The sequence below is a fragment of the Gossypium hirsutum genome, chromosome D06 (assembly GCF_007990345.1).
Source record: "Gossypium hirsutum isolate 1008001.06 chromosome D06, Gossypium_hirsutum_v2.1, whole genome shotgun sequence".
NCBI lineage: Eukaryota > Viridiplantae > Streptophyta > Magnoliopsida > Malvales > Malvaceae > Gossypium > Gossypium hirsutum.
Window position 1 is genome coordinate 36,169,033 of NC_053442.1, and position 12,321 is coordinate 36,181,353.

General features: G+C 37.8%; 1 pseudogene; it reads right to left on the bottom strand.

The window, feature by feature from the left end:
• Positions 1-6,250: 6,250 nt before the first annotated feature.
• Positions 6,251-10,685, bottom strand: LOC121218404 (uncharacterized; annotated as a pseudogene).
• Between the last annotated feature and the right edge of the window lie 1,636 nt (positions 10,686-12,321).

Here is a 12,321-nt window from a genome sequence, read left to right on the forward strand (position 1 = left end):
TGCTGCCAAGAACAAAAGGGGCGATTCGATCTTTAGTAAAGAAGAGGGCGAATCAAATTTGGAATGCTTTGGAACGCCTGAAACGCAACAAGAACAGCAAACAAAGTGATTAAATAAAATCGACACAAGCAGAATTTAAAAGAAAAAAAATTGACAGCAAGAAATTAAAAGATAAGTCCTAAGAAGCCTTGAAATCCTGAAAGATATCACAACTCCCTTCAAACAGCTCTAATCTCCCCTCCAAAGGAATATCAATGGCAAGAAGAATGATGTGACCACGCCCCAAGCCCCATCAAGTCCTCGTCTTGATTCCCTCGAGCTTCCAAAGGGACCAATGAACCGAGCTAGGTCCAAGCGATTTCATGAACTTGTTTCAGCTTTATTGTTCAAGTTTTGGAAGGAGAATCAGCTCGTTGAAGATGGGGAAGCTCGATCCAACTTCTTGAAGAAACCATGCACCTTAGTGCAAGCTAATTTCAACTCAATTCGAGCTCCCTTAGCTCAATTCGACTTTAATCAGCTCACTTGAGCTCAATTCCACCTATTTGAGCTCAATTTAGCTTCTTTCTAGCTCGTTAATTTTATTATTTGAATAATTTGAGTGATAGTTTTATTTTAATTATTTTTACTACAGCTCATAACCGAATTTTCTAGCTCAATTCAGCTCATCAAGAATTTCAACTATCATTGAGCTAGCCGAATTTATTATTAATTATATTTTATTTATGTCTTTATTTTAATTTGTTAAATATGTCTTGATATTATTTAATTTAAGCTGAATGTACCTTGAATCTAATTTGTTTATATCTTTTGTAGGTACATCCACATGTGGGAACACAATTAATGAGGATTCATGAACATTTCTGGTTCAATGTATGTTCGGGTACATGCATGACTACCTACAACGAATGGTTGCCTTAAAGATGATGCATGAATGATTTAATACAATGAATGGAAGAATGCATGAATATTCACTTACATGCATCGGTTGCTGTCCATTGATCTCCTAAGTACCTATTCGACCAAAAGGCATCTATTGGAGTGTCCATTCACACCTTGGCCGAACCTAGACATGTCCATTGCTCTCCCATACATTCACCAAGCCTTCAAGTTCATTTCCTTAGCCATGAAGCTGCCCATTGAAGTACCATTCAGTCGAATTTGGACATAGCCTTTAAAGATACATTTCTAGATTAGTTTAATTCAATTAAAGCCGAATTTACTTAGTCTATTTGGCTATCTAATGTAATCTATAAATAGTTCTTTTCTCTTTGTAAAAAGGTTAGACAATTCTGATTATTAAACTTGATTGTGAGGTTTCCTCCTATCCTATTTCGTACGAGTCTCGTTCTGACTTATCTAGCTCGCTAGTGGCGTCAACCCGACTCCTTGAACTTATCACCATCCTGGTGTGGCGTTCATCCACCTTTTTATACCTTTGGTTCCTACCTCTCTATAGGTAACGGGTCAAGGTCCATCTTCGACTTCCATTAAACCCACCTTAAGCAATATAAGTCCCGGGGCAATACTTTACATGGTATTGAATCGTTCTTCGCTTGAGTTCAATTTCCATTCCATTTTATCTATCTACTTAAACTTTATTTTCTTTGTTAAACCGAACCTATCCATTCTCCAAACCAAGCCATTTTTGAACCCTTTTAATTACTTCCACTTAAAACAACTCCATAAAGTTATCTCTATTCGACATCAACCAATACTTCTTGTCGACGATCGGGCAACTTAAGTGAACTCGACTCCATCAACCGAGCCGGATCACATCATTTGGTATCAGAGCTACTAAAACGAGGAGTGCCGACATTCGTATCAAGCTCGGAGTAGGTTCGTAACGTAAAAAAAGTCAAAAAAATTAAAAAAAATTTTGTTGGAATTTAATTTAATTTTTTTTCTTCCTTGTATTTAGTTTACTATTGTATTGGATTTAAAAAAGAAGAAGAAGAAATTCGAAAAAAATTAAAAAAAAAAGAAAAAAAAGAAGTGACAAAAAAAATCGAGTTAAAAGAAAAAAAAAGAAAAAAAAGTGAAAAGTCTTGCGAGTTTTTATCATTATCACTTATTACTCCGATCATCAAGTTTCCCTTCCTATCATTATTTACCCATCCCAACGCCACATTTTAAACCAATTTTTTTTCTTTGTTCAGCCTACCTTACACCTGACATTATCCCTTGTAACCCATTTTGAAACCGACCCTCAAGCAGCAAATTAAGTCTATCGAGACAAATCACGAAATTGAGAGAAGAGGTCGAGTGGTAAAAGGCAAGAGTGAAATACATCAAAAGAAAAAGCCAAAAATTGAGTCTAAACACGAGTGCGAGTGAAAATCATTATTTCTTTGTGAGAGATTGGTGAGGATTTTGAATTGGTGAGGTTCATTTACTATTTATTCTATCTTTCGATTTTCAAACATTTTCTTGAATCATGTCTCAAGAAGAATTCTCTACCGATGAATTTCAATACTTGGTGAACGAGATGGGCCGAATATTGGATGAAAAACTAAGCCCATTAAAAAGACGTTTGGACCGAGTGGAGGAAAAAGCCCGACGGAAGCAAACTCCACCAAGTCGAGAAATAGAGTCAAGTTCATCACGACGATATTATTCGAGAAGAGACACATATCAAGACTCCTATTCAACAAGGCTTTCGAGACCGCGAGAAGAAAACTTCGAGTAAAAAATCACTCGAGATGAGCGAGAAAGGACGAGCTATTCCTCGTATGCTTCAAAGAAGTCCTTCCCAAAGGATTGTTCCCGAAGAAATGGACGAGAAGTTTATGAAAATATTTTCTCTTTCTTTGAGCCAAATGATTATCTCTTTGATTCTTTCGTGTCATCCGCACATTGTAATGAAAAAGAAATCAAAATCAAAATAGTGAGAGAAAAAGAAAATGAAGAAAAGAAAATTGAAAAAGAAATTGAGATTGAGAAAAAAATTGAAAAAGAAAAAGATGTTGAAGAAGAAATGAGAGAAAATGAAGATAGTGAGCGAGAACAAGAAAAAGAGAACGAAATTTTAACTAACCTCCGTGATGTTTGTTTTTGTTCTGTTCCTTCTTTTCAGGTTCCGACAAATCTCAGTGACGAATATCAACTTCAATATCTGATACGAGTCACAAAAGCCCAAATTCTTGAAGGCGAGGCCCAATAAGCAAATTCCCAGCCCAATCAAGAAATCCATCCATACTTAGTTGAAAATCAGGCTAAATTGTCAAAGTGGCACAAGTTGTAAAGTTTTATTTTTATTTTTATTTTTATTTATTTATTTATTTACTTAGTTTAAATTTTTATGTCTATATTCAGTCCAAGAGTCCCAGATAATGACCTTTGACCAAATTTCCATATTAAAATAATTAGGAGTTTTTTATTATTTTAGTTTTCTAATTAGATTAGGACTAGTTATAAGGCCTATTTAAAGGCATGGCTGTCCACCTTGTTAAACACTTATCATTATTATTAAAATTTCAGATTTGTTGAGAGCAGAATTTTCTTTGAGTTTTCTCCAAGATTTCTCTCTTGAGTTTTCTTTAGAAGTTGTTTTAACAATCTTGTGATTGTGGGAGCCATCTTCAACCTTCTTCTTGCCATTGATATTCTTTGGAGGGGAGATTAGAGCCGTTTGAAGGGAGTTGTGAGATCTTTCGAGATTTCAAGGCTTCTTAGGACTTATCTTTTAATTTCTTACTGTCAATTCTTTCTTTATTTCTACTTGTGCTGAATCATTATCTAATCTATTTTCTGTTCTTATTGTGTTTTCAGCCTTTTTCTATCTTAAGGAATCAGCCCAAAAATCCCCAATTTCTAGGGTTTCAAGATTCCTTACTAACACTTATTTCTATTCTCAATTTGATTCTTTGCTGATTTGGGGATTTTATTTCAGATCTGGAAATTCAAAATCTAATCTTTTAATTTTCTGTTTCGTTTCGGATCTGATTGTTTAGGGTTTTCGTAGGAGTTTCTCGTGACTTGGCAACTCGATCTTGGTCCGCGCGCAACCTCGTATCATTTGGTATCAAATTTTGGGCGTTTTGGGTGTTCTTGGTTGATTTCTAAACTGATCTCTATTTTTTACAGCATAAACAGCAGTTTTACCCAGAAAAATTGTTCAAAAAAAATTCATTTGAGTGGGTAAACGTTGTCTGATTGATCTGAAATTTTACATACATGTTTTTGGCACTGTGATTGAATATAAAAAAATTATTCCCGCAAAAAAATCATTCAAAAAAGTCAAAAAAATCAAAAAAGACGAAATTCAATAAAAATTTAAAAAAAGATTCAGCGGGTTGAATTTGGTGCCCAAAACTTTCAGATCAAAAATTCAATATATAAGGACACTCCAGATTTAATTTCGTGATTTTTGGAGATCGGGAACACCTCGAACGAAGTTGTCAAGTTACTCCGCAGTTTTTCGAGTTTTCTGTTTTCAGCAATTTTTATTGATTCTTAGCTGTAGGTTTTCATTTGTTTGCTTTTTATTATCCTTTTAAAATATCTAACACCTTCTTATTTCTTGTGTTAGTAGGATTTAAACGTGTGCACAATCCTTCCTCGGTGCAACACTGATACGCCCTCACCTCGAGATCGAATTGAGTCGTAAAGATCGTCCGATCGTAAATTAGGAGTAAATTGAGGCTTTACAAAATAGGCTAGAAGAAAGAGGTCTATTTAGGCTCAAAAAGGTTTTGTTGGTTTAGGAAATGAATTAGAAAACAATGGAAGCAATTTGGCTAAGAATTCGAAAGCCGAACTAACACAATAGGAATGTGTTAACCCGTAACTTAGGAGAATGCTTAGGTTGGTAAGGATGGATGGAAGGTTTGTTAAATGGAAAAAAACTTCGACCCACTATCAATGGTGATAGGAACCTTAGTATGAATCGAACGCCACACTTTTGGGATTAAAGTGATAAGTTCGGGAAGAAACAAAAACAAGTTTGACGCCACAAAGATGTTTGATAAGTCTCACAAGTTTTTGGAGAATAACGAGAGTTGAAAACAACCTCACAATTTAGCAAAGCTATCAAATTGTTCATTAACCTCCAAAATGTGAATTACATGGTCTATTTATAGGCTGGACTAAGGCAGCCGAATAGCCTATTAATCAGATTCTTATGCCTTAAGTTTCTATAGGAAACTTCCTAGAAATTTCCCAAATACATTGATGAACAAAGATCTGAATCTTATCCTTCTAGAAGAGATTATTCGGCTGGCCCTTTTAATGATGATAATTCACATTCAACTAATGTTTTAAAATAGCTTAATTGCTGCTATGGAGAAGAGAAATGGACAGCTTCAAAAATTATGCTTCTTTGGCCGAATATGAGTAGCCACCAAGTGAATTGGCTACTGGAATTTATGATACACTCTTTGGCCATTGCTCTCCACGAAATTGGCCCTTGGAGAAGCTCAAAAACAGCAGCTAGAAGTCCATTGAGCTGCACGAAAAGTCAGCTGGAAACACAAGGCAGCTGCACTTTAAATGCCGTCCATGCATGTGCCCAAATACATGCTCCTTCTTTATGAGCTTTCTTTGCCATTAAGCTAGCTGAAAAAAACATCAAATAAATGTGATTAGGACAAGTTTAATACTCATGAAATCAGCAGCTGGACATATTAAAATTCTGCACATTAATTCGGCTAAGACAAATTAATTAGCAGCCACTAATAAATTTGTCTTAGTCAAGACACATTAAAACTTTGTAATTAAACTAAACACATTTAATTTATGACTTAATATGGACATATTAAAGGCATGTACTAATATAAAACATATTTAATAAGCTGAATTAAAAATGTCCAGATTAAGACACATTTATTTAATTAAATGATTTGAGCTGATTCTAAACTAACACAACTAACTAAATTTATTAAAAATAAATTTAATCAGCTCCTTGAACTAATTAAGTGCCAAATTGAGCTAAATTGAGCTGACACAAGCTAAAATCAGCTTGTAGGAAATTGCGAATCAAGCTAGTTGAGCTGGGCGTTTTATGGGCAATCAACCCATCACTCCACAATCGAGCAATATAGCTTGCTACAGCATCTTGGAACTTCTTGGCATGTGCTCGAGTAATTGGCCCCAAAGGCAACTCCATGGATTCGGCACCTTTCTTCATGGGCGAGCTCATATCATCCTCCCTCTCTTCGAAGCGATTCGTCCTCGAATCGTCACCTACATCAAAAGGAGAAAGGTCAGCAACGTTAAAACTTGCACTCACTGTATACTCACCCGGTAGGTCAATCTTGTAGACGTTGTCATTGATCCGTTCCAATACTTGAAAAGGGCCATCACCCCTTGATTGAAGCTTGGATTTCCTTTGATCGGGAAACCGTTCCTTGCGCATGTGGATCCAAACCCAGTCACCGGGTTTGAACACGACTCGTTTGCGCCCTTTATTTGCCCCTCGAACATATTGTTCGGTTCTCCTCTCAATATTATCCTTAACATTTTTGTGCAATTGCTTAACAAATTCGGCCTTCTTTTTGCCATCTACATGTACTAATTCATTAGAAGGCATAGGAATCAAATCAAGAGGAGTAATGGGATTAAAACCGTATACTACCTCAAAAGGAGAAAATTTCGTAGCAGAATGAACGGTTCGATTGTATGCGAACTCCACATGAGGTAAGCAATCTTCCCACATCTTCAAATTCTTTTTCAAAATAGCTCGAAGCAAAGTTGATAGCACACGGTTGACTACTTCGGTTTGGCCATCCGTTTGAGGGTGGCATGTTGTCGAAAATAGAAGTTTGGTGCCCAATTTCCCCCACAACGTCCTCCAAAAATGACTTAGAAACTTTGTGTCGCGATCAGAGACAATGGTTCGAGGGATCCCATGCAACCTAACAACTTCCTTGAAAAACAGACTAGCAACGTTAGTAGCATCATCAGTTTTATTACAAGGTATAAAATGGGCCATTTTTGAAAAACGGTCTACAACAACAAATATTGAATCTCTCCCTCTTTTGGTTCTTGGAAGGCCCAGAACGAAGTCCATTGAAATGTCTACCCACGGAGCATCAGGAATAGGCAACGGGGTGTATAATCCATGCGGTTTGATTCGTGACTTTGCCTTCTTACAAGTGATGCAACGATCACATTTCCTTATTATGTCACGTTTCATTTTGGGCCAATAGAAATGTTCATGCAATATTGCTAAAGTTTTAGCAATTCCGAAGTGGCCCATAAGTCCTCCGCTATGAGCTTCTTCTACAAGGACGTTTCTCACAGAACTTTGAGGCACACAAAGCTTGCCTTCACGAAATAAATAGCCCTCATGCTGAAAATACTTTTCACAAGCACCATGCGAACAAGACTCATAAATTTCACCAAAGTCAGCATCAGATTTATAAAGATCTTTGATAAATTCGAAACCAAGCAATTTAGAATCCATTAAATTGACAAGTGCGTACCTTCGTGATAGGGCGTCGGCTACAACATTTTCCTTACCCTTTTTATACTTGATCACGTATGGAAATGATTCCAAATACTCCACCCACTTGGCATGACGTTTATTGAGCTTGGTTTGTCCCTTCAAATGCTTTAGAGCCTCGTGGTCCGAATGAATTACGAATTCCTTCGGCCATAAATAGTGTTGCCATGTTTCGAGAGCTCGGACCAATGCATATAGTTCCTTATCATACGTTGGATAATTCAACGTAGCTCCGTTAAGCTTTTCACTAAAGTATGCAATAGGCCGTCCATCTTGCATCAAAGCAGCGCCAATGCCGATACCTAAAGCATCACACTCTATCTCGAATGTTTTGTTAAAATCAGGTAAAGACAACAATGGTGCATTAGTTAAACATTCCTTAAGCTTATTAAAAGAATTTTCTTGTTCATCAGTCCACACAAAAGGAGAATTTTTCTTAATTATACCTGTCAAGGGGGCAGCTACAGAACTAAAATTAGGCACAAACCTTCGATAGAAGCTTGCCAACCCGTGAAAACTCCTCACTTGGCTGATGTTCGTTGGACGCGGCCATTCGTTGATCGCCTTGACCTTTTCTTGGTCAACTTCTAATCCACGAGCACTTACCACAAAGCCTAGAAAAACAACTTCATTAGTGCAAAAAGAACATTTCTTTAAATTGGCATAAAGTACCTCTTTTCGTAAGACTTCAAGCACGGCACGTAGATGTTGAATATGATCTTCCAAGCTCTTGCTATAGACTAAAATATCATCAAAATACACAACACAGAATTTTCCAATGAACGAACGTAAAACATAATTCATGAGACGCATGAAAGTACTCGGAGCGTTGGTAAGTCCGAATGGCATTACCAACCATTCATACAAACCATATTTAGTTTTGAACGCAGTTTTCCATTCGTCTCCCTCCCGCATTCTAATTTGATGATACCCACTTTTTAAATTGATCTTCGAAAACAATTGGGCTCCACTAAGTTCATCAAGCATGTCGTCGAGGCGGGGAATAGGATGGCGATATTTTATTGTGATTTTGTTGATAGCGCGGCAGTCAACGCACATTCGCCAGGATCCATCCTTTTTAGGAACCAACAATACCGGAACCGCGCACGGACTTAAGCTTTCACGGATGTAGCCCTTCTCCATTAATTCGGCTACTTGCTTTTCTAGTTCCTTCGTTTCCTCAGGATTACTTCTATATGCTGGCCTATTTGGAATTGCAGCATCGGGCACAAAATCGATTTGGTGCTCGATTCCTCGAATGGGAGGTAGGCCATTTGGCACTTCTTCAGGAAAAACATCTCCGAATTCCTGCAACAAAGAAACGATAGGAGTAGGCAAAGTATTGTCAAGTTCGTTAGTTTCCAATAAACACTCTTTATACATAAGTACAAAGATAGGTTGCCTTGCCAACATCAATTTTCGAATCTCTCTTTTTCTAGCAAAAACACTTATTTTTTTATTTTCACACTCTTGCTCTTTTTCTTTTGTCACTCTTGTTTTTATCTCACTCTCCTCATTCTTTTCTTTCTTTTTCTTTTCACTCTTTTTGTTTTTCTCTTTTTCTTTTTCTCGATCAATAGATTGCTTCATCTTGAGTTGGTCTTCATGCACTTGCTTCGGTGTGAGAGGAGCTAATGTAACATTCCTTCCAAGGTGCTTAAATGAATATCGGTTTGTATAGCCGTCGTGGACTACTCGCCGGTCAAATTGCCAAGGACGCCCCAATAGCAAATGTCCCGTGTGCATTGGTACGACATCACAAACCACCTCATCTTGGTACTTGCCTATGGAAAACGCCACCCTTGCTTGCTTCGTCACCTTGAGTTCGCCTCCGTCATTTAGCCATTGTAACTTGTAAGGAGTTGGATGCTTTGTGGTGGCTAAACCAAGTTTTTCAACCAGCAAAGAACTTGCGACATTGGTGCAACTACCTCCGTCAATAATTAAACTACACACCTTACCTTGAACATGGCAACGTGAAAGATGTTGTCTCGTTGTTGTTCTTCCTCGGCTACTTGGATATTCAAGCTCCTTTTGACAACAAGTAATTCTCCTTCAACGGGTAGCTCGAGCTCTTCACCTTCCTCCATGGGAATTTCAGGCTCCTCCTCTTGTTCATCTTCGGACTCAATCTCGCCATTTGAACGAACCACCATCTCTCGTCGATTAGGACATTGACTCGCAATGTGGCCTCTTCCTTGACACTTGAAACACTTGATATCGCGAGAACGATTTGAGACAGCCTCGTTTTTATTTTTGCTAGCATCGGCACTTACTTGATTGGGTTTGGCAGCAACGAAAGGCTCTTTAGGCCGATTGGGAGCTTTGCTAGTCCCTTGAGTCCACTTGTTGGTAGAAGCCGTTGGATATGTCCGCATGGGTCCTTTCCGTTTCAATTTTTTTCAACTTTTATTGCCATATGCACCATGTCCATAACTTCTACATAGTGTTGAAGCTCGACGATATTGGCAATATCCCGATTTAGGCCGGCTAAAAATCTCGCCATTGTTGCTTCACGATCCTCCTCCACGTCGGCTCTTATCATAGCGATTTCCATGTCTTTATAGTAGTCCTCGACAGTTCGGTTGCCTTGTGTGAGATTTTGCAATCGTTGGTACAACTCCCGATGGTAATAGGAGGGAACAAAATGCTTGCGCATAACGACCTTCATTTCGGCCCACGTAGAGATAGGCCTCTCCCCATTCCTCCTTCGGCTAGTCACCAATTGATCCCACCACACGATCGCATAATCCGAGAATTCAATGGCAGCGAGCTTTACCTTTTTATTTTCCGAATAGTTATGGCACTCAAAGACGAGTTCCATTTTCTTTTCCCACTCCAAGTAAGATTCGGGATAATTCTTCCCTTGAAACGGCGGAATAGACATCTTAATATTTTTGAGATTGTCATCCGAACGGTCTCGATTTCTTGGGACTCAATTTCGTTGGAACCGTTGAGGGTTTCCTTGTTCAGATAAGTGATCACCTTCAGATTCTTCTTCACCATGGTTTTCAATTGGTTGCTCTCGTCCTCGCCTTGCATCTTCCGGAGTCACTTCGCATTGCCTTCGGGTTTCGACTCGATATAGGCAGTCTTCGATTGGTTCAAGCTTGCGATCAAACATTCGCTCCATTTCTTGCATAATGGCTTGCAAAGTGAGATCCGGCACTCCCCTTCCAACGTTTCTTATTGGACGAAATCCACCTCCCTCGTTTGGATTCCTTTCCGGGCTCCGTGACATTTTTTTTTTAAAAATTCTTTAAAGAATCACAACAAGAACTCACCAATCACTCACAAGAATAAACACTCACTTTGGCTTTTCTACTCTTTAATAGTCTCACTAATCTCTCTTGCCTTTTACCACTCAATTTTCACTTCCCAAAATTCTCCGCAAACTAAGTTTGACAAATCAAAATCGTTTGGGGTCGGCTTACAAAATAGATGAGGCTTGGTATGGAAATATTTTAGGATCGGGTAGGCTAACAATCAAAGAAAATAGAAGGAAATTAGTGTGGCTGTATAGATGTGGTCCTTCGGGCAGCAAGCAATGCTTTTACAAGCTCAAAATGAATTTTAATCACTTCTCTTTTTTTTTCTTTTTCTTTTTAATTCCGAATTTTTTTTAATACTGAATACACAAAGAAAAAGAATAAAAAAATAAATAAATTGAATACAAACTTTTTTTTTGAATTTTTTTTACAATCTCGTAATACCGAAGACGACAATTCTTACTCCAATTCAGCTAGCTCTGATACCAACTTGATACGCCCTCACCTCGAGATCGAATTGAGTCGTAAAGATCGCCCGATCATGAATTAGGAGTAAATTGAGGCTTTACAAAATAGGCTAGAAGAAAGAGGTCTATTTAGGCTCAAAAAGGTTTTGTTGGTTTAGGAAATGAATTAGAAAACAATGGAAGCAATTTGGCTAAGGATTCGAAAGCCGAACTAACACAATAGGAATGTGTTAACCCGTAACTTAGGAGAATGCTTAGGTTGGTAAGGATGGATGGAAGGTTTGTTAAATGGAAAAAAACTTCGACCCACTATCAATGGTGATAGGAACCTTAGTATGAATCGAACGCCACACTTTTGGGATTAAAGTGATAAGTTCGAGAAGAAACAAAAACAAGTTTGACGCCACAAAGATGTTTGATAAGTCTCGCAAGTTTTTGGAGAATAACGAGAGTTGAAAACAACCTCACAATTTAGCAAAGCTATCAAATTGTTCATTAACCTCCAAAATGTGAATTACATGGTCTATTTATAGGCTGGACTAAGGCAGCCGAATAGCCTATTAATCAGATTCTTATGCCTTAAGTTTCTATAGGAAACTTCCTAGAAATTTCCCAAATACATTGATGAACAAAAATCTGAATCTTATCCTTCTAGAAGAGATTATTCGGCTGGCCCTTTTAATGATGATAATTCACATTCAACTAATGTTTTAAAATAGCTTAATTGCTGCTATGGAGAAGAGAAATGGACAGCTTCAAAAATTATGCTTCTTTGGCCGAATATGAGTAGCCACCAAGTGAATTGGCTGCTGGAATTTATGATACACTCTTTGGCCATTGCTCTCCACGAAATTGGCCCTTGGAGAAGCTCAAAAACAGCAGCTAGAAGTCCATTGAGCTGCACGAAAAGTCAGCTGGAAACACAAGGCAGCTGCACTTTAAATGCCGTCCATGCATGTGCCCAAATACATGCTCCTTCTTTATGAGCTTTCTTTGCCATTAAGCTAGCTGAAAAAAACATCAAATAAATGTGATTAGGACAAGTTTAATACTCATGAAATCAGCAGCTGGACATATTAAAATTCTGCACATTAATTCGGCTAAGACAAATTAATTAGCAGCCACTAATAAATTTGTCTTA